Source organism: Corvus moneduloides, chromosome 16 (genome assembly GCF_009650955.1).
Source record: "Corvus moneduloides isolate bCorMon1 chromosome 16, bCorMon1.pri, whole genome shotgun sequence".
In the NCBI taxonomy this organism is placed as follows: domain Eukaryota; kingdom Metazoa; phylum Chordata; class Aves; order Passeriformes; family Corvidae; genus Corvus; species Corvus moneduloides.
In genome coordinates, this window is record NC_045491.1 from 5,332,930 (window position 1) to 5,359,982 (window position 27,053).

The 27,053-nt window shown below is 53.3% G+C and overlaps 1 long non-coding RNA gene across 3 annotated transcripts in view; it reads left to right on the forward strand.

Moving 5' to 3' along the window:
- Positions 1 to 2,357: 2,357 nt before the first annotated feature.
- Positions 2,358 to 27,053, forward strand: part of LOC116452176 — a 66,190-nt gene continuing 41,494 nt past the window's right edge. For 2 of the 3 annotated variants that reach the window (XR_004243423.1, XR_004243424.1), the window contains exons 1-2: positions 5,375 to 5,632; positions 24,780 to 24,892. This is a non-coding gene — a long non-coding RNA (uncharacterized LOC116452176). Of the gene's footprint in view, positions 2,507 to 5,374; positions 5,633 to 24,779; positions 24,893 to 27,053 lie in introns of those variants that run through there. The other variant, XR_004243425.1, reaches the window with a different exon arrangement.

A 27,053-nucleotide genomic window follows, 5' to 3' on the forward strand; every position in this document is an offset into this window, starting at 1 on the left:
CCTGGCAGCTGGAAGAAATGATGCTGCTTAAAGCCTGTCCTTGATCCATGGGTGAGGCCTGAAGTTTTTGGTGCTGCGTCTCCAAAAGCAACCCTGAGGAACAGGGGCACTGTGTGCCAGCCGGCAGAAAATTTGCAGAGAGCCTTTGGCTAATCTTCCCTCTCCTCACGGCTGATCTCCATGGGTGAAGATCTTTAATGGAGTGCCAGTGGCATCCATGTCCCCTCTGGGTGACTCTTCTGCCAGCTGCCAGGTATCAGCTGCAGCTCCAGGGCTGGCATGAACCCGCAGTGTTTGTGGCTGCCCCAGGGTTTGTGTGGCACTGATGTGGGGACCGAACCCTAGAACAGCCTGCTCCTGGCACCAGGAGGCACCTGGCAGTGTCTGTTCCCTGCCCAGGAAAACCAGTCTGTTCCTCCTCCAGCAAAGACAGGGGAGGGATGGGACCTCTTATCCCTCATCTCCCCAGGAAGACGTTTGACCCCAGGGCCACCCTTATTGTGTCCCCCGCTATTTCATATCATTGCCTATGCAAAACGGTCCAAAGCAATTTCAATGGGAATTCCTTGACTTCAGGGCATCCCATGGGACATGGGAGAATGGGATATCCCTGCTCCAGGGAGGAAGTGGTCTTCCATGCTTCAAGGGCATGAGCACAGGTGGTGATGGGGAAGAGGAATGGAAGAACCTCAGAGCAACCTGCTCACCCAGAGACCAAGACCCTGGAGAGTGGGTCACAGCTGCAGAAGAGAGGATGCCGGATCCATTCTCCATGCCCATCCTCTCCATCATGCAGGGTATCTCCTGCATTCCCATGGGCACTTTCCCTGGGCTGTGTGTCTAATGCAGCTGAGTGCCGTGCCAGGTTGCCAGCTGCCGTTTGGAGAGGGGCCATTGCTTGCCTCTTCCCAGGCTGTCTCCCAGCTCTATTATTCCACGCTTCAGGTTTTTTGGCTGTGGTGGTGTTGGTGTTGTTGCTATTAAATTGAAAGGAGTAAAATTTCTCTCCTGTACCCACCCTTTTCTCTCTCTTCCCTGCCACCTTCTTGCAGGGCTGCAAAAGGAAATCGCTGGCTAGGAGGTGGTTTTGGAGATTGTTTGAGACACCTCGAACCATCACAAAAAACACACGGGCCAGTCCTTACCTCAAATGACAGTGCCTGGGGAGAGAGAAGAGCACTTCTGTTCCAAGGGCCGGCTCAGTGCCAGCCACACTTTAATTATCCTGATTAAAGGTGCGTTGTGTTGCTAAAACAGCATAAAGAAAAACCCTCCCCAAAACGGGGAGGCAGGATGGCAGTCTCTGGGACAGGTGAAGGGTGGTCTGAGGCAGGAGGATGCCTGGGAAGTGCTGAGCACAGGGGATGGGGACCCCTGGGAGCTGTGGGCAGAGGTCGTGGTCCAGCCCCATTCACGTCATGGCTCATCCCAGTCCCCGTGCTCCCAGCATCACCTGGCGCTGCCCAGCTGGGACCAGTTTGTCCCATGGAGGTCCAGATTTGGTGTGAGGGGTAGGGTGGCTGTCATGCACACATGGGGACACACAGAGACGTTCACACAGGCTCACAGAGACAGACAAGTGTGTAAATACAAACACACAGACACACCCCGGACCCTGCACCCCGCCACTGCACAGATACACCCCAGCATACAGACACACACCCCTATCATCCCCGCACCCCCTCAGGATGTCACCACAGGCACACCACAAGCACAGAGGCACACCCACACACACAAAAGCAGATGTCCCCGACACGGACACTCACACCTTCACAAGCCCTGCACGCTCACAACCCCACTCTCAAAAGGTGTCACACTCACGCAGTGTCACACACATGCAAGTGGCACAAATACAGTGTCATTCATGTACATACGGTACCGCACAGTGTCATGCAGTGTCACACCCCCAGTGTCACAGTGTCACACACCCCGTGTCACCCACACACAGCCCCCATCTCCCCGGTGCCAGCCCAAGTCTGCCGGCCAAGCCGCTTATCGCTCCGGGCCGTGACCGAGCCCCGGAGAGCTCTACCGAACCGTGCCATGCCGAGCCGGAACCGAGCCGAACCGGCCGTGCCGAGCCGTACCGGACCGTGCTAGGCCGTACCGAGCCGAACCGTGCCGTGCCCCATCGCACCCCTTTGCCCGGCCCGCAGCGAGCCGAGCTGCGCCGTGCCCATCCCATCCCACCCGAGCCGCGTCGAGCCGAGCCGTGTCGAGCGGTGCCGGTGGAGCCTCCCGGGCCTGGCAGCGCTGCCCGGCGCCGCCTGCACGGGCAGGGCTCTCCGCCTGACGCAGTGAGGAGCTGCAGCCCTTCTCTTCTCGGAGGCCGGGCTCCAGCGCTGGGATTTGCTCGGCTCCGGCTGCGTTTCCCTGCCCGCCTCCTGCCCCCGGCCCGCCCGCTTGGAAGGGCGCGGGGAGCCGCAGCCGCGGGTGCGTCCGCCGCCCATCACCGCGCTTCGGGGCTGGGCGCGCCGCCGAGCGCCGGGAGCCGCCTCCGGAGCAGGTAGGTGCTCCCGCAGCCCCCGCCGCAGCCCGCCCGGGCCCCCCCCGCCGCCCCCGGCCCCGAGCGGAGCCCCCCGCCCTGCTCCGCTCCGGCCCCGCTCCCAGTGTCGCCCCGCCGCGGCGCCCCGCGCTGCCCGGGAGCCCCGCGCAGCCCCCGGTGGCCGCTCCGTGTCGCCAAACTTTTGGCGGCTGCAGCCCAGGTTGGGGCTCCGGCGGGAGGGGACCGCGGGGCCGGCGGCGGCGGGAGCGGGGCGCCCTCCCCTTCACGGGCGGGGGGTCCCCGGGCTCGGCCGGGGCTGCTCCCGCTGTCCCTCTCCCTAGGGCGAGCGGGAGATCGGGACCGGAGCAGCTCCCCACGGCCGGGCCGGGGGCGCGGAGCCGGGAACCCCTCCGGCCGCTCGGGCCGTGCTCCCTCCCCCGCCCATGGGGGATCCCCGCTTCGGGGTCTCCCTCCGCCGGCGGGTGCGCCCGAGCCGGAGCATCCCCGGGGGAGCCCCTGCAACTGTTGCCTGCAGGAAGCTCCGGTGCTCCGGGGGAAGAGCCGGTGCCGCGGGCAGTAGCGTCGCCCCGGGGGCCGGGGTCTCCCGCCCGGCTCGCCACAGCGCCGCACGGAGCGCTCGGACAGGGGAGGCTGCCGCCCTCACCCCAAATAACCCTGGAGCCTGCGAGCCTTGGGGTGGGAGCTGTGGAAGAGCCGCTCTCCGGCTCCGCTCCCCCCGCCCCCCCAATCCCTTCTGCATTCCCACGCCGGCAGTTGGGACCTGCCTCCCCCCACACGCGCTCCTTCAGCGGCTATTTCTGTCCTCGCCAAACGCGCCGCACATAGAGCTTTAATTAAAGAAAATTAGTGGAGGAGGGAGGGGGGGTGTCCGTGCTCTGGGGAGGGGGACGGTCCCCGGGACCTCGCCGGGTGCGACTGATGATCGCTGCCGTCGCTGATGGCTCGGGGGAGGCGGGGGACAAGTGCCCGCCTGAGAGTTTGAGCCGCTTTCGCTTGGTTGTTTTTTTTTTTTTTTTTTAAGAAAAGGGCGGTGGTGGGGGGTGGTACGGACACACGACGACGCGGGAAGGTGTTCCTTCCCGGAGGGTGTGTTGCAGTTTTAATTATAATGACAAATGTTGCCGTAAAGTTCCGTCTCGGTTCCTGAATGCAGGCAGAGCACGGAGCACCGGGAAACTCTCCCGTCGGTTTGGGGTACTCGCCCGTCGGACCGGGCACTCGCCCGTCGGCGCAGCGGAGTTGCCAAAGAATTTTCTTGGTTGCGTTATAAATGAGGCTCGGCCGGGTCTGCGGGTCCTCGGGGCGGCGGCGGGGCGGTGCGTGGAACCCGGGGGTGCCAAGGAGGTGGGGACAGTCCCCGCTCCCTGGGCAGGACCCCTCCAACCAGCCCAAAACCCCGCCGGTACCCAGTCCTCGTCCCGTTCCATGTGGAGCGTGGCTACTCCTCCCGTGCGCGGCGGGACCCGACGGGCAGCGGCGTCCCGGTGCTGGGGAGATGCCGGCCTGCCGGGGTGCCCCCCGCGCAGTCCTTTCCTCCTCCAGCTCTCCCTGGACAGCATCCTCCGCACCCCCGCTCATCCCTGCCCTCCGGGCCGGGCAGCCCAAGGGACCTGCGGTGCTGCCCACGTCCGGGCTGTGATTTGCAGCCTCGGGAAAGCCCCGCGGAGGGAGGGGACGTGGGGGGACTGGCATCACCAGGCTCCCCCAGGGCAGAGCCGCCTCTCCGGCCGGGGACTCGCCTCCTCCCGTCAGCTTCGCGCGTTCTGCCGCCGGTTCGCTCTGGATTAAATATTTAGAAGTTTGCAGCGGTGAATAAAGCGATCGTTAATAGAAATTGATGGCACCGATGCAAAGGGGGTGGCACCGGCGGCAGGAACGGCGCGGCTCAGCGGTAGCGGGCGGGGCTCTCCTGGGAGGGTTTTTAAGGGGTTTCACCCCAAGTTAAGGGTTTATCACTCCGAATGCTGTGGCAGCGCCAAAACCCGGGAGCTGCTCTTCACATTTCGGATGATGTCTTTAAAAAGCGTGTTTTTTCCGCCCTGCCTGCCTGGAAAGAATAACCCCGTACCTTCTCAGAGACGAGGCAGTCCGCTCGAATTTAGCACCTAAAATCCCCCGTCAGCATCTCCCGCCGTGCTGCCTGACACCATGCAGGGCTCACACTCCCCCAGACCCTCCGGGTTTGCCATGGCAGCGGGGGCCAGTGGGAAGCGGGGGCCAGTAGGGACCGGGAGCGTGGCCCCAGCTCCAAGAAGTGCAGCGCTGGGCAGTGGGGGGACCCCCGTCCTGGGGAAGGCAGGGATGAAGTTTGCCCGATGACCTGGAGGAGCGAGCGGCCCCGGAAGGAGGGCGGCCTCCCAGGGTGGGCAGTGGGGAAGGACACACACACACCGGGTGGCCGGTGAGCCCTGGCTCGCCACGCCGGGCTCCGCAGCCCCGCTCCGAGCTTGAGTCAGCGCTTCTGTCAGCGGCGGGGATGGGGCAGCGCTCGGCGGAGCGGGATGCGGTCCTGGCGCGGGTGCGGAGGCAGCGGGAGAGGGGAAAGAAAGACGAGCTGGGATAGGATGGAAGGGCGAGCAGAGAGGAAAAGAAAGGGCGAGGGTTGCCCGGGGAGCGGCGGGGGGTGCGGGCCCACCCGTGCCCTCTCCGCAGAACCGCTGCTCGGTGGGAGCCAGCGGCGATGGGCAGCGGCTTGGCGTGGGGATGGGGAAAGCGGAGGGCAGAGCGGAAAGCCCTGGGGCCGACCCGATGCCCCTGCTACCGGTTCCAGAGACCGTCTGTACCCCCCAGGGCGGGTCGGTGCCGTGCCCACGCCCGCCCACGCCCCTCACCCCGCGCTGGGGGACGCTCCCCCGGTCCGGCTCTGCCCACGCGTGTCCCAGCCCGGCCGCCGCTCCGGGCTGGGGCAGCGCCGCTCTGTGACAACAGAAAGTGGCTGGAAAGGGGCGAGGCGTCACACGCTCTGCCTCCGGGAGGCAGGGAAAGGCTGAGGGACCGATGGGAAGGCATGAATGAATGAATCTCCATAAAGAGCCCCAAGCAGCAGGGAGAGGGAGAGAGGAGGAGGAAGGAGAGGAGGAGGAAGAGCGGGAGCAGGGCAGGCAGCAGCAGACGTGACGCCGGCAGGTAAGGGGGTGCCGGTGCCGCACGGCCCCGCGGTGCCCGGGATGGCAGGTTGGGGGACACAGCCAAAGGGGGACAGGAGCTACCGGGACCCTGCATGGGTTTGGGTTTTTTTTTTCAGGGAGCATGTTTTTCCCCTGACTCCTTGCAAAATGTGGAGTCCCTAAACTTCGCAGGACTCCTTTCCTCCTCCGGTACTGCTGCCCTGCGCCTGCCGGCTTTGGAGGGTTCCGGGCTGAGCCCGGCGGCAGCTCCCGGCGGGGACCGGCCCCGGCGGCTGGATCTGCCCCGCACCGGGGCAGCCCTGAGCCGGGCCAGCCTGCCCGGCAACGCAACTCGGCCGGGCGTTTAGAGTTACCCTGCCGGGGGTATCCAGCTTCTGCCGCGGCCCCTTTGCTTTGGGGGATCAGTGGGGAGCTCCTCTCCCCCCGGTCTCCATCCCCCTTCGGAGCTCCGTCCCTGCTGTGGTTACATAAGGCAGAGGAGCCCGTAGCCAGCGCTGACGCGGGCCGGATCATCGGGATCGCACCCAGGGATGCCCAGAGCTGAGCTCAGCCTTGTCCGGCTGCTCCCCATCCTCTGCCCCGCTGCCCGCGCTGAGCAACCCACTGCCTGTCCCCGACTGCTGCGGGGACTGTGCGGCACAGGTACACCCCTACACACCCCTACACACCCCTACACACCCCTACACACACACCCTGCCCTGCCGCTGCCCTTGGCTCTCCCGCAGAGCTGCCCGCACTAGCGGCGCTGGAATGCGCGGAGCCCTTGGAGCGCACAGCCGCACGCACACCTCGTCCCGTGGAGCAGCCTGGCTCCCGCAGACGGGCCCACGCCAAGGCGGTGCACACTGGAAGTGTTTGCACACAAACACAGCGCTGCAGGCGGCACACGGGTCACGCTCTCGCGCACACGTGGGCTGGTGCTCGCCACGGGCTGGTGCTCGCCAGTGCCGGCACGGGGGCGGTGGGTGCTCTCCCCGCGCCGGACGGGGCCGGCTCCCAGCCCAGGCGGGCGCTGGGAGCTCTGCTGGGAACGCTGCAGGCCTGGCAGGGCAGCCCTGGCTGGCTGCGGTGGGCAGCTCTGCGGCTGCCCGCAGCTTTCCCCTCCCTGACCGAGGTGCTCCGAGCAGGGATCAATAATGCTTTTCTGATTGGCTTCAATTCCCCATTCAAAGTAGTCACTGCATTAAGACTTGATTTTTCTCCCCTTTGACTCCTGGCCAGATTAGATTGTGAATTTGGCTGATTTCAAGATACTGGGGGAGGGAAGAATCATACAGCAAGCGAGAGAGAACTGAAATATCCTACAAGATCCCCTGGAGGGGAGAGAAATCAGTCTAGATAAGAGCTTGTTCTCCCCGCTTGGCTAATGCTTCCCTGTTGGATGATCACAAAACACAAGATCTAACCTCTCACCAGGATGCTTAACTATGAAAGGTCAGGCTTTTTGGCTTGTGCTAGGTGCAAGGTTTGTTATTGTGAGCTGTGGTTTATGTATTCCTGTTCTCCCGTCGTATGCTAAACACAGGAGTGCCCGATGCCTGCAAACAGAGGGACGCGGTCAGTGCTTCCGAGGTTTACGAGTCGAGCTCTGGGTGTAACGCTGGGGTTGGAGGAACTGCAATGGGGACGGGACACGAGGTCTGTGTTCTGGAGAGCCCAGAGCCTGTTTGTCAAGTCTCAGCCCCATCCTTGGGCAATTTTTTCCAATAGTTATTTCTCCATGTGTGTGCTGGGGATAAGTGAGTGGGTTATGTCAGTGAAGCCCTACATTCCAGAGGGACCCGGAAAGCAGCACCCAGGAGCATCCCAGCCACGCTGGTTAGGGTGCTCTTCCCGTCTGGCTGCTCCAGGGCCAGGATTTCATGCCAAGAAAAGCCACAGCAGCACAGCATCGCCTGCAGCATCCCAGCTGCCGGCCTTGCTGTGAATTGGTGTTAGCTCCAGGTGAAGCAAAAACTTGGGATTATGTGGTTTCTCAGCAAAGGGCACTGGGAAGGCTGGTGGAGCAGAGGGACTTGTGGAGGAGCTGTTGCAGGATGGTGAGGAGCCTCAGGAGGAGAGGATGTGGGGCTGGAGGCTCGCTGCAGGTAAGCTGTGCTGTTCTGGGCTGTGGGGATGCAGCTGTGCAGTCACCAACAAGGCTGTGAGGTGCAGGGTTGAGGAGGTGGGAAGCTACTGTGGAGGCTGTAAAGGGGATATGAGCAGGGAGCACAGCCTTGAGCAGTGTTTGGCATGATTTGGTGCAGCTGCTGGATTTTCTTGGTGTTGCAAACCCAGGGCTTGGGGAGGGTTTGAGTGAGCCCAATGGCAGGACAGCATTGGGGCTGAGTATCTGGGTATGGGGAGATGGAGATGTGATGGTCAGCAGTAAACTGGGCCCAGAGGAGGCTGGTGGGGAGGAGAGGAACTGTGTGGAGCTTGATAGGACAGCTATGGAGCCAGACAGAGCCCAAACTGTGGGTGAGGAGGGAGGCAGAAGGTCTGTGAGGACCTTGGGGTGAAGGCAGACCCTGAGCCTTGGTCCCATGTGTGCTAAACCCCCAGCAGAGTGGTGCCAGGGGCTGGGTGGGGAAAAAGAGGATAAAGAGCATGAAATTATTTGTGTGGTGGTGTTTGGCTGCTGGAGTGGGGAGTGTATGTACCCTGCACAAGGGTTATCTGGGTCCCTGAGATATCCCTGTAATAGGAACAAATAATAATAAATCTGAAAGAAAGGAGCTGTGAGAGTTAGCTCCAGGTGAGGGGGCCCAGAGCCTCCATGCACCATGAGGAGCTGGGGCAGGAGGGTCTGAGGGAGGTGGCACTGAGGGGGCAAGGGCTGTATGAGCCTGGGTAAGGGAGCTGGGAGGACCCAGCAGGAGGCTGGGGAGGCGGAGATGGGAGTTGATGTGGCTGTGGCAGCAGCTCGTGAGAAAGCTGCGTGTGTGTAAAAAAACACCTCAACAGACCAACCCAAAACGCCTATCAATCAGGGAAGGCTTAAATCTGTTGTTTGGGCTTGGCCTCTGCACTATCTGGTCTGGTCTCCCGTGCAGTGTGAGGTTGAAGGCACAACTCAAGATGACCCACAGGCCGTAGAACCACTGCTCATGAGGAAAGCCCTCCTGCTAATGGAAGTGTGGCCAGCTCCCTGAGGGAGCAGAGCATCCCACAGCTCTGCCCTCAGAGCAGAGCTCGGTGTCCTCTCTAGGGGCTGATGAGGGAGAAGTGGGGTCCCAGAGCTGTGACTCCCTGTTCCTGCTGGGTGGGGCCCTGCCCCACTTGGGGACTGAGCCATCAGGTGTTTGTTCAAACACACAAAATTTGTGTGTTCAGGGCTCTCAGGAAAGACAAATGACCACAACTCCACTGGCTTCCCCTACCCCTCTCTCCTTGGTGCTTAGAGGGAACGGGTGGGAAAATCTCCAAGATCTGGGGTTTTTTTCTTTCCTATTCCAGCATTTCTTTATGAGCTGGACAAGGACAATCTCTGAAGCTCATTCGTATTTTTAAATCTGCAGGAATAAGTGTATGGAAATGTATGTGTTTTACTGTATCAGCTGCTATCAGCTTTTAACTTTATTACAGTAAGTGCGGAGTTTTTCGTGGGCCAAACTCATTCACTGGATTTAATGGAGTTAAACTGCAGGCAGATTTGGCTACTTGTTTGTGTATATCTTTGTTAAATGGACAGGCAGAGATCATAAAATTTTATACTCTCCATGGCATCTTTTAGGGAAAAGTCTTCCAATATGTTTTATAAACAGCATGCATATTTTGCTACAGTGTATGCTCATACCTAACACAAGGCACTTTAGAGCTGCTTCTTTTTTCCCCTCTCCCAGAGCTATGTGTATGTATGTGAACTCGGATTTCCCTGCATTATTTTCTCGTGCTGCTTTCCTTAAAAGTGTCTTTAGCAATTTTAAACAATTTAACTGGATTTCTTTATTTCTTTTTAGTGTATTTCTATCTCTTCCTAGAAATGGTAGTCAGAACCCTAACCTTTGCTATGAAGGGCTCAAAACGAGGGAAGAATAATGTTTATAAAGCCTCTTGCTAAATACCCAAAGCACTCCTAAACTGTCCCAGCTGCAAATGCATGATCTCAGGACCTTTCACAGGTACAAACATCTGCTGTGATACCTTTGAGGGGCTGACTTTTTTCCCCCTTCTTACTGAGATTCTGTTTTCTTTTCTTTTCACGATGTGATGATATCAGTTTCTTGACCTACTCTAGGCTGGGTTTAGATCCTGCTTGTGCAGGGCCTTTCCCAGTGTAACATGGAGCAAACTGACGCTTGAAGCTGTAGAGAAAATATATTTCTAGGAGATGGATTTATTTTCTAATGAGGTATTTGATGCTTTTCCAGGCTCTAAACAAATTAGACCCAGATCTGTGGCTGCAGGGCATTGGGAGGGGAAGTGGTTGATGAGCTGAGCTAATTAATTACACTTACTTATGACTTATCAAATGGTCATCACCACCCCATATGAAGCACTTGAGTGGGTGGAATTGAGGGGAGAGGATATTGATATGTGGGATAAATGTAAGGCAGTGGTCAATGACAAGGACATAAATAAATCTGGGGGTTCTGGTGACATTAAAGTAAAATGTGGGTAGTGAGGTATGAGAGAGACTTGATGTCAAAGGAACCCTCAGGATTTGCTGGGGTTTCTAAATAATACATTAATTCAATTACACATTCTTAATTAGTGTTTTCTCAATTTGGAGCAACATAATTAATTTACTGTGTCATATTTTTATTTTGCTGGTGTGATGAGTTTCATTTTTGAATCTTTCCCCTCTCTGCTTTGTGAGACTCGTGAGGCTCGTAACACTTAACTGTGATGCTCGTGCCACAAGCTGCAGCTTCTTTGAGAGTACCAGTTTTCTGTATTATGATTTTTTTTTTATTATTTTTTTTTTACACTGACAGGCTGCACAGCACTGACCTGACCCCGTAATAGGAGGAAGAGGGAGAAAAAGAGCCCAGATCTGAAGCAGCTCCTTTTGAATGCTGAGCAGCATCTGTTCTCCGTAGAGCAGGGCGATCTGCAGCATGCTGGGGCAGGAATTGGCCCTTTGGGCTCCCCCAAATGGGGTTATTTGATTTTTTTCCTCTCTGGCAACTCATGGTACTTGCAGGGATGGGTGCTCCCTGTCCCTCTGGGGTGACTGCGACACACAGGGCTGCTCCTCCCGGCACCTGGAGCTGCACAGGGATGGGGAGGCCCAGGGTACTCTCTGTCACCCTGTGGGGCTTGTCTGCCTGCTTCTGGACGGGAAAGGTTGAGGGACAACACCTTTGCTGCTGTGCTCTTCACTGCTCTGTCCAGAGGGAAGGTGTGCTCCTGAGAGCTGCTCTCAGGCATTTGTTCTTTGGCACCTCCTGGAAAGCAGAGCCGGGTCAGTGGCCCATGTGCAGGGTGGGTGCTGGTGCCAGGGCTCTGGTCCTTGCCACAAGCCAGGCTTGGGGTTAGCACTTGCTTGCAGCAAACATATTACCTGGTTTATTCAAGTTATAGGATGGTAGCTGATCAGGGAGATGAATGCAAGCCCACCCTGCTCCCTCCAAGCGGCGCCTTCCAGACCAACACTTGGCCCAGCTTTGCAGAGAGCTTTTCTACCCCCTGCCCCACTTCTCCCTTTTAATTTTTGTTCCTGGCTTTGCTTCTCTTCCCCACCCTCTGCCCATGCTCTGCTCTCACTCGGAGGCGAGCGGTGCAGGCTCCCAAGCCCCATTCATCACCGCCTGCTCGCCAGGCACCGGCAGCCGCCGCTCCATTGATTGACTGCAGCGGGGAGTGAATTTAAAATCATTACGCTCCTGAGACAGCTTTTAAGTATGAGGAAAATCAAGTCTGTTAAGAAGCCTTGTGAAAAGGGTGTCTCCAGCCAGGGAATTCTGTGTGGGACCAGGTGCTGTTTGGATCCAGAGGAGACTCCACTGCTCTGGACCTGACGGGTGTCCCTGCGTGAGCCTGGGCCACTCCGTGCTGGTGTGATGGGAGTGGGCAGGTGGCTGCTGGTGGAGAATTAAGTAGAAATATTTCACTGTAGAAAACACTGTTGTGCAAAGCCATCCATCTGCTGCCTGTCTAATGCTTTGCATGAATTAATGAGCTGATTGATTAGGAGAACCTTGCAGCAGCCGGGTGAGGGGAATGATTCTTGTCCTCATGCTACAGGTGGGAGGAACTCAGAGGTGCAGAGGTTAAGATTAAGGTTTCCAAGTTGGGTTGGGTTTTTTTTGCCATTAGTGAAGGCTACAGCTGAGACATTTGTCTGTGTCTTGTTTTACTGATTGATCAGTCTGATTTTTTGGATGTGTTTTGCCTTCAAGAGCAGTTGTGAGACATTGCTGTGACTGCAACTCAGCCCTGGAGAGTCTCTCCCAGGATCTGATCTTCCAGCGTGTTCGTGGCAAAACAGCAAAGTCTGCTGCAACTCTTGGCTGTGGTTTGCAACCAACAGTCTCTTTTCTTTCTACTGGGAAAGACAAACTCTCACCATTTCTTACAATGCTGGCTGTTTAACACATCTTACTCTCACTCCACAGCCTTTACCAGTCAAGGCTTCCCATAAACGTCCCCCAGTTCCTCACAGTATCTCTCCTGACCACCTGCAGCTGGCGGAGGCAGGTTACTGATGGTTGATGCATGGAGCATCTGTCTCCTCCACGCTATGATGAGTGCAGCTTTTCAGGAACGGTGCATTGAGCAAATGTCACTCCACAGCCCCAAAATCTATCGAAGGAAATGACAGTGGCTGTGAGCATTAATCATCCTGTATCATCAAAATAAAGTTGTTGCAATAGAGTATTGTCAAAGGATAAATGTCTTGACTTCAGCTCGGTGCTGGTTCCTTTAATGCTGGCAGTTCACCAAGCAGGAGATGGTAGTTGTGTGGCCCAGGGGCTCATCTTGTGGCATTATTAATTAACCCTTCCCTCTCCAGGCTAAACAGTTGGTCAGTCTGGTTACCCAGAAAAAGTCTAGGCCACTTGAGAAGTTGAAGTAGTTTCTTTTCATCGTTGTGCTGAGAAATTTGTGCCTGGCCTGGCTAGAGTAAAAGCAGGGGTGTGTGGAGCAGCACTGGAGGGGCACTTTCCACTTACCCTTCTGAGCTCTCACTGTGCCCCCCCCCCCAAAGGTAGATTTGTTAAAGCAGTGCAAAAAAAGGCAATGATTAAAAAAAGGTATTGAATATCTGATTTGTGGTGTAAAAATACCTGTTTTTGCTTTACTCCTGCCAAAGGATGGGGCTGGAAAGCAAACCCTGTAACCCTCATGCTGGTCTGCACCTTCTCAGGGTGGGGCAGGTACAAAGGCTGATGGGGGCAGACATCAGGAGTGTGACAGACATGGCATCCACAGGGACCAGTGGGATGAGGGGTGGCACTGCTGGTGGCACCGAGGTGATTGTCTCCTGGGGCTGGAGAGAGGCACGGCAGTAATGTCGCTTCCAGCCGCTGTCTCTTGGGGAAGGTGGTGCTGAGCAATGAATTGCAAGGTCTGGTGTGTGGCCCAAGGGGGATGGAGAGCTGCTGGAAATCTCTCTGTGCTTAAAATCTGGGAGTTCAAGGCGGTCTCTTGTGTTTTCTGGCACCATTGAATTTCTATGCTGCCTGGGTTTGAGCCTTTGTCCGTGGGGGCTGCAGGGACTTGGCCTGTGTGAGGAACAGGCTGTGCTTTGCAAGCTGTGCAGCAGAGCAGGACTCTGAGGGGGAATGGAGTGGAGCTCTGCCTCAGCCCAGCTCTGCTGAGCAGGCAGGCGGGGCTAGGAATGAGGGCTGCACACAGGGATGTGGGATGGACACCTCGCTGAGCCCCTCTGGTGTTCCTCACCTGCCCTGGCTCCTATTTTTACATTTTCCGGGGAAATGCTGAAGCCTGGGCTCAGGAATACAGCAACTGCTTCTGGAGAACATGTGCCACAGAGGAGTAAGGGGAAAACTTCAATAAATCAACACATTTCAGCCTCTGTCCCAGTTCACAAAGGAGCAGGAATCAGGCTGTGGAGTTTGTGTAACTGCTGCATGTGTAAAGAAAAAAGGGGAAATAAATCGGTGGGATGAGATTCTTACAGCTTTGTTAGAAACCATATAATCATTAGATTGGAAAATACCCTAAAAGACAAAGTCCAGCCATAATGCTTACAAGCAAAGTGAACATCACTGCCCCATCCCAGTTCAGTCTCATTGTTTACTGTGTGGGTCAGTTTGTTAATCTTGAGCTTCACTAATGGACTTGATGATCTTGGAGGTATTTTCCAATATTAATGATTCTGTGATTCTCCAACAGTTTTGCAGAAAAGTCCTCTTCTATGTTAAAATCCTTTCCAGTTGTGAACTAGCTTGGAAGTTCTCTAATACCACATTGGCTTTAAGAAAAAGCCCCAAAATTTCTGCATGGCTTTCCTGCCTCTCTGTCAATAAAGAATGGATAATTCATGTTATGGTATATTTTTTTTTTTTGTCCATTCCAGTCCCAATCTTAACAAAGCCATAAAACAGCATCAGCTTATATAGGCCTTAGGACAGCACACTCTCTTTCGCACTGGAATTCTTTATGTGTGGGAGTAAACAGAGTAACACACTTCATTTTAATGAGGCTGGCTTGGGAATTAAGTGTGTGTCACTTATTGATCTTGCTTTTTCTCCCCATTTATTTTGAAAAGCTGTTGTCTTTGTTTTCAGCAGGTAAAATCTGAAGTGTTGTTGCAATTGCTGGCTTATTTCTGTGGTTTAGATTGCAAGCAGCTCCTCAGAGCCAGGGCTTGTGGGGTCCTTGGAGGTGCTGAGTTACAGGTAACCTGTTCTGCACACAGAGTGTAAGGAGCCAGGCATGGGGACCAGATGGGAAATAACCTTCTGAGCTGGTCAGGTTTTCTGTGACCACCTGAGAGCCCCTTATCTGTCATCAGAATGATATCCAGAGAGCTGGCACCTGCATTCAGTGGGTAAACCTGGAGGTGAAGTGACATGTCCAGGGTTATCTGGGATGCCAGTACCAGAGCCTTGCTGGGACCAGGTCCTTTGACACCTGCTTCTGCACTACCCACAAGACTTACTTCCTTTCTTTGTCCTTAGTTTTGCAGTGCAAGGAAATTTTTGTTTAATTTTAAATGTTCTCCTGAATCTTGGTGACGGCAGATTGACGTAAGCCTGTGCTGGATCAGGGCCTGTTCTCTTATGCATATGGATGTGGACACAGCTGTAAGCGTTTTCCATCTCAAGGCTTCTGCAGGGAAGGGAGAGATCTTCCCTCCCTGCCCATGGATGTGTCCCCTCTCCCCTTGCACCAGGGGACCATGGGAGTGAGTTGGGGTAGAATCGCGGGTTGCTTGGCTCAATCATTGTCCATCAAGTTTCCTGGTGAAGCCAGTGCGTGTGTGCAGCCTCCTGGGACACTTGGGAGCTGGCCATGGCAGTGGAGGGAAGGCCTCTGTGTCGTGGTAACATCTTCCTTGGACCACACAAGCTGGGAAGTTCCTCCAAGCCTGAGATTTTGGAGATTTTGGGTGGTGTGTCAGCATATCAGCAGAGAATTACATGTTGGCCATGTCTTGTCTGCCAGAGTTTGCCCAGGATCTTGCTTTTGCTGGTGTCACCAGCAGCAAAAATGCAGCTGCTGCCTTGGGGTGGGAGCAGCAGCTCCTGAAAAGGGTAGCACAAACAGGTGGGTCAGATGGCAAGGCAGGTTGTGTTCATCCCAGCTGGTCAAATGCAGACTGGAAAGCCCAGGCTCTGCATCTCTCCTCATGTGTGGTATCCCCTCAGTCACGCCATAGCCCATGTGCTTGCTCAAGAGAACAAAAACTGCTTCCTCATCCCTCTGCAATGTCTGCAACATCCAAGGGGTCTCCATCCATTTACCAGCATGGATTGTGCCCATGAAGCTCTTGAATCATGCTGGATGCAGCCTGATGAAACTGCAGGGAGAATATTAAAGGAGAAAAAGAGTGGTGGAGAGAGCAAGTCATCCCAAGTCTGTTTATGGCAGTTCCATTTTATTTAAAAGGGATAGCAGATTATAAACCATTTAAATATTTCATCTGCAGAAGGGCCCTGAATGAGTTTGCACTACATGTGCATGTGTGATGAATGAGTGGGGATGGCAGCAGGAGCAGCAGCGAGCACCAGCCCTGCTCAGGCCCATGTGCATGTGGGGGAAGTGGTTGTGTTGGTTAAAGTGTTTTATTTTAAAAGGGAATGTGTATTTTACCCTTTAGTTGGTGAAAGTTGTTGCTGTCTTAACAGGTTGGGTTGGATCTGGAGATAAGGGCCTCATCCTGCTCCTCGGTGCTTTCTGCCTGCTGGGTGCCTGGTGACTCTGGAGGATGCTCAAAATAGCCCCAAATCAGAGCTGTGCCTGCCCAACCTTGTGGAGAGTCACGAGGTCACTGGTGTAACTGGGAGGAGAATTTGTCCTTCTAGCTTTAAAAATAGCTGTATTTTCTTTAATGGCATTTTCCTTGGGGCAGCCAGGAGCTCGCAGGAGTGCACAGCCCATTTGAGGTGCTGCTGAGCAGGAAGGGGTGCCAGGACACCCCAGTTAATCCCATTTGTAAACCACATTTGTCTCTAAAAATGAACCAAACCAAGCAAAACTCCAGATTTTTCTTCCTTCCAAAATTTTTAATTCAACTGGCTTCCTAGAGCTAGGTTGAAGATGTTTCCTCTGTGGGAAATGCTCTCTGGTATAACTAAATAGGATTCTGTAATCTCCAGCAGCTGAAGTGTTTAGTTAGGGTCCAAGGGTGGTTTTTTTTATCCCAACTCTGTCCATCCTTACCAAAGTGCAGGGTTTCTAACCATGAGTGATTTGGGGCTTATCTCTGGGAAGTGCCGTGAATGCCAGACCCGTGCTTACACAAGGAGAGAAATGCATGAATTTTTCCACATCAGTAGGAGCTGGAGATTTTGCTAAAGGTGTCTCCAGCTGGAAGGAGCGAGATACGGCTCTGCTGGAGAGCTCCAGAGAGGCAGAACTGAGTAGAAAATTTAAATGTGGATTTAATGCCTCAGAAAGCCATCTGTAAGGGAAGGTGCAGGTGCTGGCTGGCTCTTGACCGTGCAACAGGTCACTCGGGCTGGCTGATTGTGAGGCTGCTGAGGCACAGGTCTGGTGGCTTTAATCTGACTTGGGAGATGTTCATTAGGGAGCCCTGAGCTGTCTCAGGGCTGCAGCACAGCCCAAGGCTGGTGCTGTCCCTGTGAGTGCTCTCCATGCACTGCTTGTACAGGGTCCTGCTGGATCAGCTGCTTCTGTCTCCGTTTTTACATGGAAAAGCTGCATTTGAAGGGCCTGGGATGCAGATGGACAGACTGACCACAGCCAGGGCAGGGCACTTGGGGTGCAGTTGCCATCCTAATTCTGGCCTCTGCCTGTGCATGCTGAAGGAAAAGGAAAAGCAGTAAGTAAAATCAAGCCTCTGTTGCCTTGTTAGCTGGTGAGGCAATGGCTGAACCTCTTAGATGACACTACACAGCACTTCTGTAGGGTTACAGGGTAACTTGGTTAAACCCCAGCTCTGTATGGACACAGGGCTGAGAACTGCACCTCCTCCTGCCGCTCGTTCCGTCCTGGCACTGAGGCTCTGCTGGGCATCCTGGCGTGGAGGGCAGGTCCGTGCCTCGGAGAGCTGTGCAGAGCAAACCCACGCTGGGAGGGAGCATCACCTCTGCCCTGCTCGGTCTCTCAGGGCTGAGAACCATCTGTGCTCACCCCAGCGCAGCAGTGGTTGTGGTCAAACCTCTGCTGTGCCCCCTTGGTGCCCTGTTTGTGGGGTCCCTGCAGCCCGCTGTGCCCCCAGCCTTGCTGCTGCTGGGTGCTCCCCTGAGCGTCACACCGGCCTTGCCCTCGGCCGTGCCCCCTCCTCACACCCCACCCTGGGGTTTTGTTGCCCAGCACGTAGCTAATGTCAATTTGTAAAACAATACTTCAGCATTACCCAGTGAAAACACAGACGGCATTGTACAGCTGGGAGCAACATTGATTGAAGTGATATTTAATCCAAGGAAAATACATGATACATAGTCTAGGATTCCTCGCTTATCCATCATATAATGCAGTTCACGGGGATTAAATATCCCTCCTGTAAAGTTGGTTGAGATCAGTGTTGTTATTTGTTTTGCAAATGATCCTGACAGTGATGCTGAGAGCTATTGATTACCAATGGTTCTTTAAAAATTACTATTATACTGCAAATTACAAACCTTGGGGGTATCCAGTTATATGATAATGGAAAGGCATTGGTGTGTAATGACACATGCATCATAACAAATTTGCTCTTGCTATATAATGGAGATTGAAAGGGACATGATTTATGACCAACAGGATTAGCTGCCTGACATGATATGTCTAAGGTAACACCACAACTGTCTAGTTGTTCATTGTGGCAAGAAGCACTGATGATTAGAACAATTTAGAAATAAATGAAGGAAAAAAACCAAAACAATATCTCCCCTAACTTTTCATTTAAAATATGTAAACCACTCTTCTAATTAATAAATAGTTAAAATCCCTCCATCTCTCTCCCAGGAGCATCCACAAAGCACTGCACAGGTACAAAACAAGGCTACCAGTCCTGGTGGAACTCTTGGGTTTGCCTGGAAAGCCTTCAGAGCTTCTGGCTGTGATGGAAGTGCAAAAAAGAGCCCTGAATCTGCTGGGAATTTCAATGCATGTGTGCCCTTGAAGCCAGTGGAGGACACTCGTGTTGAGTTGTGTGCTCTCATTCCTGATGATGAATGCCTGATAACACAACTGCTTGTCTTCCAGGCTCTCCTGGTGTTTCCCAGCTCCGTAGCTGAGGACTGAATACTTGATGTGTTTGAGAGGAGCCTGAGGGCTCCTTCGGCCTCCGGTGGCTTGAGCAGTGTCACAGGAGCCTTGCCTGCTTGGGGGGCAGAGCTGGGTGCTGTGACGTTGCCCAGCCATCCTGGGATGGCACAGAGGGCTGATAGGAGGATTTTGCATTCAGGAAGGTGTGTGGTGTGAAGGTTAACTCCCGTGGCCATCCTGTGCTCTGGGCATGCTGCAGATACCAAATGCCAGCAATGCAAACAAACCTTGTCCTCATCAGCAGCAGTGCCTGGGTCTGTGCTGCTGTGTTAACCTGCTCAGCTGGGCATGGTGAAATGCATGTCCAGGAGCCAGTGCCAGCAGAAGCACCTGTAAAACTAAAGGGAGGGAAAAAGGGTTTCCCTTCTTCACCAGCACCTTCTCAGCATCTTTTCATGAAGCTGTGTACTGTGCTGAGAGTCACCAGGCTGCCAGTGTGGAGAAACACCCATGGGCAGGAGTCCTCCTCCACAGACACAGGTTTACTTTTGCCCTCTGCTCGTTTATTCTGTGGTGCTGCAGTAGTAGGGACACTTGCCCAGTAATTTATTTAAAGGATTTTAGCACTTGGTAACATGGCACTTAAGGTGGGGGAAGAAAGAGGTGTGTACTTGTTTAAGTATTATTCTATACAACATCTAAAGATCCACCTCCAGCCTGCCCTGAATCCCACTAGCTCACTTGGAAATGGGAGGAAGTTTGAAATAATAAAAGGTAACGTGGAGCCCACACGCACTAGTGGTTGGTGGGAGGTGAGTGCATCCCTGAGCACGAGCAGCACTGTGCTCTTACCCACCTTATCCAGAGGAATTATTCCCCCTGCCTGAAGTGTAAGCAGTATCCTGGGATGAGGCTGCCAGGCTCCCTCCCAGAGGGAGGAGAAGCAAGGGCTCCTTGAGACCACACCATAGAAGCAGTTTGTGATATAAAAACCAGTGCAGAGTAAAATTCTCCTCCTTGTGGAAGTGCTGGCCCTTGACTTGCAGGAAAGCATTTATTGTGCTGTTTTCTCAGCCCAAGTCCTCTGCAGGTCACCATATGCTCTACCCCATCTCGTGGCCCATTCCTGTGTGTGCTGTGCTTCAGGGGTAATCAACAGCTGCAGAGATGCTGTTTGTCATCAGGGAAGGGGCATGTGCAGAGGGGGCTTTGTTTTCCCAGTAAAAATGAAATCCCAGCGTTTTGTCCGTGCTTTGGGTATGAGAGTCTCTGCTTGTGGAGACAGAGAGCTTTTCAGAGGAACTGCAGTTTCAAGATTGTGGAGGAGGGTGGACCAGGAGGGGAGGTCCCAAGTGGGGCTCAGAAATGCTGGCACAAGGGACCTCTGGGACTCTGCAGCCCAGTTTCTCTTTTGAAGCAGGACTTTTGCCAGCAGTGACTCAGGTTGGTGTTGACTTTGTCTAGGCAAGTCTTAGAACTCCTCCCAGGGTGGATACAGGTGGTGGGTTGACTGCTCAGGTCCCTGCCTCCCTGGGGGAGCAGAGGTATTTAGGGGTACAGGTCATGGGTTCATCCTGTGACTGTGTGAGATCCTTTTGGCACTTCAAAAAGACAAGGGAGGACCTGACCTGGAGAAGTTGTAGGGGATGGAGGAAAAGGCTGGTTTTGGCTGTTTGTTCATCCTCTTCATCACTCCCAGCTGAAGGTGGGTCAGGGTACAGAACTGGACAGGAGATGCCCTCATCCAGAGCATGCCTGACCTCTGCAGAGATGTGCACAGACATGAATGTGCTTGGGAATGATGTTTTCCCTGCCATTACCTTTGTAGATGACCTGACCTGATGTCTCTGATCCAGGCCCTCCCAGGTGAGAGAGCTCTCTTGCAGGAACTCTTTGACTAGCAAACACTTCAGTGGCTCAGGGGAGGCTGGAGTGGGAGGAAGAGAGCCCTTGTTCCTCTCAGCTGCTCGGGGTTGGGTGGACCTAAAAGTAGCAGGTATGAATGCAACTGTCATTACCTTAATGCTTTGTGTCACAGCTGGAGTGGGACATTGTCACATGTATGGATTCTGGGAGGCCTTTTGATCCAGCATTGTATCACATTTTATGGCAAAAATCAGTGTAAAATGGTTGTGGTTGGAGCTGTGTCCTTCAGCCCAGTAACTGGCTGCACAAGTAAGTCACTGAGTCAGTGTGCACAGCAGCAGCAAAGCAATGCATAATTCAGGAGGCACCTCAGAGTGACACAGGGGACAGAGGGGCCACACAGCTGTCGCTTTGTTGTGTGAATCAAGTTGGCTGGGTGAAAGTGGGGAGTCCCCCCTGTGCCAGAACACTCTGGGCAGAACCTGCTGTCCTTAGAGGGACCAGCATCACTGGGGTTGTGTTGTGTGAGACACACATTGGGGCAGAATTTGCTTCTCTTTGGAAGAATTTATCTGCAAAATGTGGGCATTCCAGCATTTCTAGGGTACCTCCCGGGGTAGCCCACCCTGGACTGTTGCCTGTCCTTATCTGTGTGTCGAGCAGTCCCCTCCTGCTCTGATTGCACCTCCCTTGCTGGGACAGAGTGGGGCAAAGGGAGCCTCAGGGGCGATGTGGCCATGGTTTAGAGAAGTTTGTAAGGGATTTGATCACAGCTTAGAAAAACTTTCTCCCTCTCCTCTGTGCTAGTGATGACTCTCCATTTATTTCTCTGCCGTTGTAATGAAAGTCCGAGTGCTACACAACTGCAGAGATCCTGACATTGGAGCAGCCAGCATGCACCATTTCACTGGAAGAAAGGATCCATCCAAACGGTTCCTTTATGTCATGCTCTAATTTTGCTGCTGTTGGTTTATTTTTGTTTTTGGCTTCTTTTATTCACGGTATTCTTAAAACTTCCCTTTCAGGGCTTAACAGCTTAACCATTTCAAAATCATGCCAAGCGGAAATGTAGCATACGATTTTCTCACTAAACATTGTGCTGATCGCTCAAATGTATTCTGGATTTGTAGAAAAGCTGCAAAAAACTGGGATGAAAGAGAGTGAGAATTAGCACTCAAATGAAGAGCCAGGTCTTTGCATGCTTGGGAAAGGTCTGTGGAAGCAAACAGAGTGCTCACCTTCTTGCTCTGCTGCATCCCACACTGGCTTGGCTGGATTGGTGGGCAGGCAGGTGGTGAAGCACAGATCTCAGTCCTGAGGCTGCTACAGTCTTTAAACATGGGTCTTAGTCCTGGTTGTTGGTCCCTGATATCTGAATTATGCCCCAGGCTCTGCTAGCAGATTCCTCTCTGGGTTTCAGCAGCTCCTTCAGTCTCTTGGGCCTCCCTCTCTTCTTCACAGGAAAGGGATTATAACGCCAAAAATAGCCTATTTTCCAAGGTGGGCCTCTTTGTGACTCTCTTCTGTGAAATACGTCTTTCTCCCTGTTCCTCCTAGTGAAATACAAAGGAGATGTGATTCACCACCAGTGCTGATGTGCCAAGGCAGCAGGAAAGCTGCTGGTGTGCAAAGGATGCTTTGTACCTGCACATGTGCCCTTCTGACACACGGATTCCCTGCTGGGGCTGGTGGCTTCCTGCTCTGCTTGTCCTACTGAGTAGCTGGAGGATTCAGGGCAGAAATGGCCCTGCTCCTGGTGCTGATGGAGCACCTCTGATGGGAGCAAATGGTACATTTGGGAGGCGAGGTGGGTGTTATGTGGTCATGTGGACAGTCCTGTCCCATGAGAACTCATTTGGGATGGGGCCGCTGTGACTCTTGTTTGGCTCTTGCTCTTGCAGGGAGGTGCATTTTCCCAAGGAGGAGAAGGGCAAGAAACACATTTGGAAAGGCAGACTTTTGCTTGGAACTAAAATGGGTTCTCACCATCTAATGACTGCTGCTGAGCAAACCTGGGCTCTTGGGATGATAACAGGGGTGCAGACCGGCACAAGAGAAGTCAGATCGGTGTTGCAGAGCTGGGAGGTTTGTGTGAGTCCTTACTTTCAAAGACAAGCATAACAGAGAGGGGTTTTTTTGCCATTTCTGGCTTTTTATGGTTGCTCACATTAGAAGATCTTTGAGGGTCCTCACTTCTTGCAGAAAATGCCTGTGGGCCCTGAGCTGCGGAGCTGGGCTGTGGATCACAGCTTACAGATGCTCTGAGCTGGAATTTGCTCTTTCATTACAGCTCTCAGGCTTGTGGAGTGAAGTGAGGGAAAGCTGATGATTGTTAGTAGCTTTAAAATCAATAATGCTCTTTAGAACATTTAATCTTTCATTAATAGTGACTACAATACACACTGGGGTGCATCTAGACCAAGAAACACTCAGGTTCCTGCAGTGCTACAGCTTGGGCAGCTGGGAGCTCTGTGAGCAAGGGGTTCTCCAAATCAGCAGAGGGAAGGGCTTGTTCTGATTTTCACAAGTCTCATCTGTGAAATCTGGACAGGGGACAGGCAGGATCCTGTGCCCTGCCAGTGCCCTGTGTCTTTGAAGCAGTTCCACATCCCTGCTCGCATCACAGACCAAGAGCTGAACATGGCCCCTGATTTATTTATTTATAATATTCCTGGCAGAAGGGGGGGCACGGGGAGGTCTCTGGATGGCGAGCAGAGGTGAAGAGCAAGGCATAGGTAGAAACCACGGTGATGGTGCAGAGTGTGGACATGAAATGAGAATGTTGAGTGAGCAACTGCTGTTTGAAAAACCTCGGGATGCAGGAGAAGGGAGTAGAGGGATTCCTCAGTTTGTCTCCCTGCCTATCCCAAGTAAATCCTTTCTGGCTGATGTGGTTGGCATATGCAGAGCATCTTGGCGTGGTGCTTCAGTGGATGGTCTCCAGTTGGGGTGATGGTTCAGAGCTGGGAGCTGGGGAGCGTTAGGGAGCCCAGGGGGCAAAATGTCTTGCCATGATTTTCAAAGAACAGGAAGGAAGAGCATTTTTTCTGTTATTGTTCATAATACAGGAAATTTCCCCACTCCCTTTCAGTTAATAACCACTGGGACAAGAGGCTTTTGTAGCTTGTAGGGGAGCAAATCTGAATAAACCAGTAACAGTCATGTTGTTGGAGAGTGGCTCCACTTGAGTTGTTTTTCCACTGTTTGGATAAATAAGACAATAAGAAGAGCTGCTGAGATAGTTGGCAGAGAAATGAATCCCCTGGGAGATCGGGGCAATGTTGTTTATTTGTGGGAGCTGCCTGTGCATGAGGGGTCAGTCCTGCAGTTCTGTAGAGAGAAGGGAAACAAACGTTCTCTGTTCTAGCACCGGATTCATTGCAAGGAGATATGCCAGGGATCATTAGTGCCACAGCCACCACGATCTTTTGCTCAGATTAGTTTTCTCTTTTTAAGGGAAAAAAAAAAAATGGCCGGTTCCCGTTAGATCAGATATGGACAAAGTAATAGCGGTATCGCAGAGATTGAGGTCTGCAAGATTAAAATGTGAAAGGGAGGAGAAATGATAGCTTTGGCCCTGCTTGCTGTTACAGCAGCCGTGTGAATAAATGACTCTATGCAGATAAGCAGGGCAAAAATAAAAGGGATGCTTAGGACGAGATGGCCAAAAAAAAAAAAAAAAAGGAACTAATCAGCAGATTCAACCACTGTAATAAGGCAGTAAACATGGAAAATTACATTATATTAGCTCCTCTGCTTCCCATTGTATACATTAGCCACAAAGTCATCGATAGGCGATTCCCTGGGAAGGTGCAGCGCTGCAGAATCCGGAGCTCGCTGCACCTGGGGGAAGGCGTGAGTGATGCTAAAGGGGAAAGTTGGCTTTTGAACTGCGTGAGGAAAAAGTGGCTCAAGTGGAGCTGTGGAAAAGCTCTCAGCTCACAGAGTTAAAAATCTGCTCCCAGGAAAAGGACGGCCGGTGTGTTTGTCCTCAGTGCTCGGGCAGCAGTAGGGCTCGTGCTGAGCCACAGCTTAATTGCAGTCCTGGGATGTTCCCCTGATGTGGGAGAAATTGGTCTGCTGCAGACTTTTTTTTTTAATATATATATTTTTTTTTTTTTAACTAGTGAACTGATTTCCATTTTGTTCAATTTCTCACAAAGCATGACAAGTAGCCACTGCAGCTTTTCCCTGAGTTCAAGCAAAGCCAGCATGTAACATTATTTGCAAATTAGCTTCATCCCTCTGGCTTCCAGTTAAAGCAGGAACTGCTTGGTCCAGAGTTGCTCCCAAAATATCCATTTAAACCATGTAATGATTCTGACTCTCTCATGCATAGTAGATGAAAGACGATCCGCGATTTATTTTTAAAGCTTTGAACCCCAAACATGGTCAATCATAGAAAAAAAGATTAAAAAAGGAGGAAGTCATGATAATGCAAAGCCGGGAGAAAAGCAGCCCTACACTTCACAGTAAAATCCGTTTTCTTTGCACTTTTTTATTAACAGCTTCAACTATGATCAGTGCATAAATCTACCTGCAACACAGGATGTTGGAAAATTACCGAGAGACAGCAACGTCCTCCCCGCTGCTTGGTGAGAAAAGAAGGATGCACCTTCAGGTATGGGCTGGAAAATCGTTTCATCCTCTGTTCCCTATTTGTGTTGCACTAAGCCTGCTCGCTGCATTGATTAGAGGGGGGGAAATAAAGGCGTTTGCAAGAGGCAAACTTCAGAAGGGATTCTCTAAACTTGTCTCAGCCACAGATAGGTGTCTGCCTGGGACCCGCTCTGCACCCGAGCAGTGCAAGGCTCTCCAGGCTTTTCTGGGGTTTAAGGGTGGCGTTTTGTCCTGCGTTTGCTGTTGTTCTTTTCCTGCCCCTGTGGAGGTTACTGATCCTGCTCCTCTTGGTGAGAACCAGATCAGCGCAGCGCTGGGTGCTCCCGCAGCCCCCGGCAGGAGCAGCTGCGCTCTGGGTGCTCCTGCAGCACTGGGAAGCAGAGCACGGGCTCGGCCATTCCCTGCTCCCGGTTCAGGGAGGATCAGCTCCCCTCTGGGTGCTCCCGCAGCGTCGGGAAGCAGAGCACATGCCCTGCCATTCCTTGCTCCCGGATCTCGAACAGCGCATACGAAATCGCCGCTTCCCCGGCGCTTCGTGGGGATCACACGAAGCGCTGAGGAGGATGAAGCTGCGCTGGCTGCTGCTGCCGAGCAGCCCTTTTAGAGCAGGAGCAGAGCTAAGCACTCCTCCTGGGTTTTCTTAATCCAGCCTCAATCCATGCACTTCAAATAGGAGCCTTGTTTTAGGACTGTGCTGAGCGCTCGAGTCTCCCAGCAAGCTGCTCTCGTGCCCAGAAGGGCCAGCCAGAAGCCAAAGAGCCAGTTTTAGTCTCTTTTGAAGAGGATGGAAGTTGCTCTCCCTGAGCAGGGGAGTACGGAGGGGAGTTGTGGTTCCCAGGACAAGAAAAAGGAGGGTTGGTGACTTTCTGAACGTGGGTTTTTCTGGCAGTTGTCTGATGCTTTGAGCTCAACATGGATGAGCCACTGTCACTGAAATCCAGCATAGCAACTGGATTATAGCTGTCACATCCATCTCCCTAGGGAGACAAAAGGGGTTTCCAGCCACAGAGGCCAGTTTAAAACATGCCAGCCTTCTCCAGTGTGCTTCCCCAAATATATGTTTTGCAGCAAACAAGGACCTAAGAGCTACTTAATTCTTGGCAACTGGTCAGCACTGTCACGTTGCAGGTTGGAGCTTCTCCTTTTTCTGGGTGGGCTGGTTGCTTGTTTTGCCACCTGTGCAAGTGGTTTGAGGAAATAATGGGAATTAGCTCATCTCAGTGTTTATAGATGCTTGTCCAGTGGGACTCGTTGCTTCCAGTAAAGTTCTTTCTCTTCATCGTGTCCATCACTCCTGTTTGCATTTCCCTATAGCCACGTTTGCTCCCTGCAGTGATCACTGGGGACTTGCAGTGGACAAATTGCCATCACTGGGGCTGGCTTTCGACTGGGGCCTCTCAGGAGGTGGCAGTATGTGAGCATTGGGGTCCCCAGCACGTGATGTGGGCTCCAGAGGAAGCCTGTGGTGGGACCTGATGTCCTGACATTTCTGTTGGAGTGTGTCTATGCCAGTGGGTAAATGGGGTGGAGTGAGATGTGCTGGGGTCAGAAAGGAGCTGCAGATTTCGGGACTTGAGTAGGCCTTTGTTTCACTGATGTGTTTCATGGATGTGTTGGCCAGCACCAAGGCTTCCTCATCTGTGGGAAATACTGGCAATCTTAGAGAGGCAGCTTGGACTGAGTTGTAACTGTGGAGGGCTCCTGGAATGGTGCTGGGTCCTGTCTGCATCTGGATTAGTTAAACAGGTAGTTCCATATGGACTTTGCAAAGGTGAGGAGACAAAATGGGGGATAGGTGTTAGAAGGGGGGTGGGTGAGAGCTGCCCTCCCATCACAGGGTGACCATTGTGCTGAGCTTCCAGCTGGTTTTCCAGCTTCTGCCTTGGCTGTGGTGCTCCAGCAGTACTTTGCACCACACTGATCTCTCCTCAGTTTTTGCTTTAGCCTCCTCTGCATGACATGCCATGCACAGGGGCCTGACACCACGTGCCAAGAGACACCATGAAGGTGGGGTTTGCTCCCTGCAAGCTGTTCCCACCCTGCATTCGTTGGCAGAACTCTGGCGTCCTGTCAGGCCACGGGGGAGATGTTTTTCACCCCTTCCCACATCCATGCACGCCTTCCTCCCTGCAGGGAAACCCGCGTTGGCACAGGACAACGTC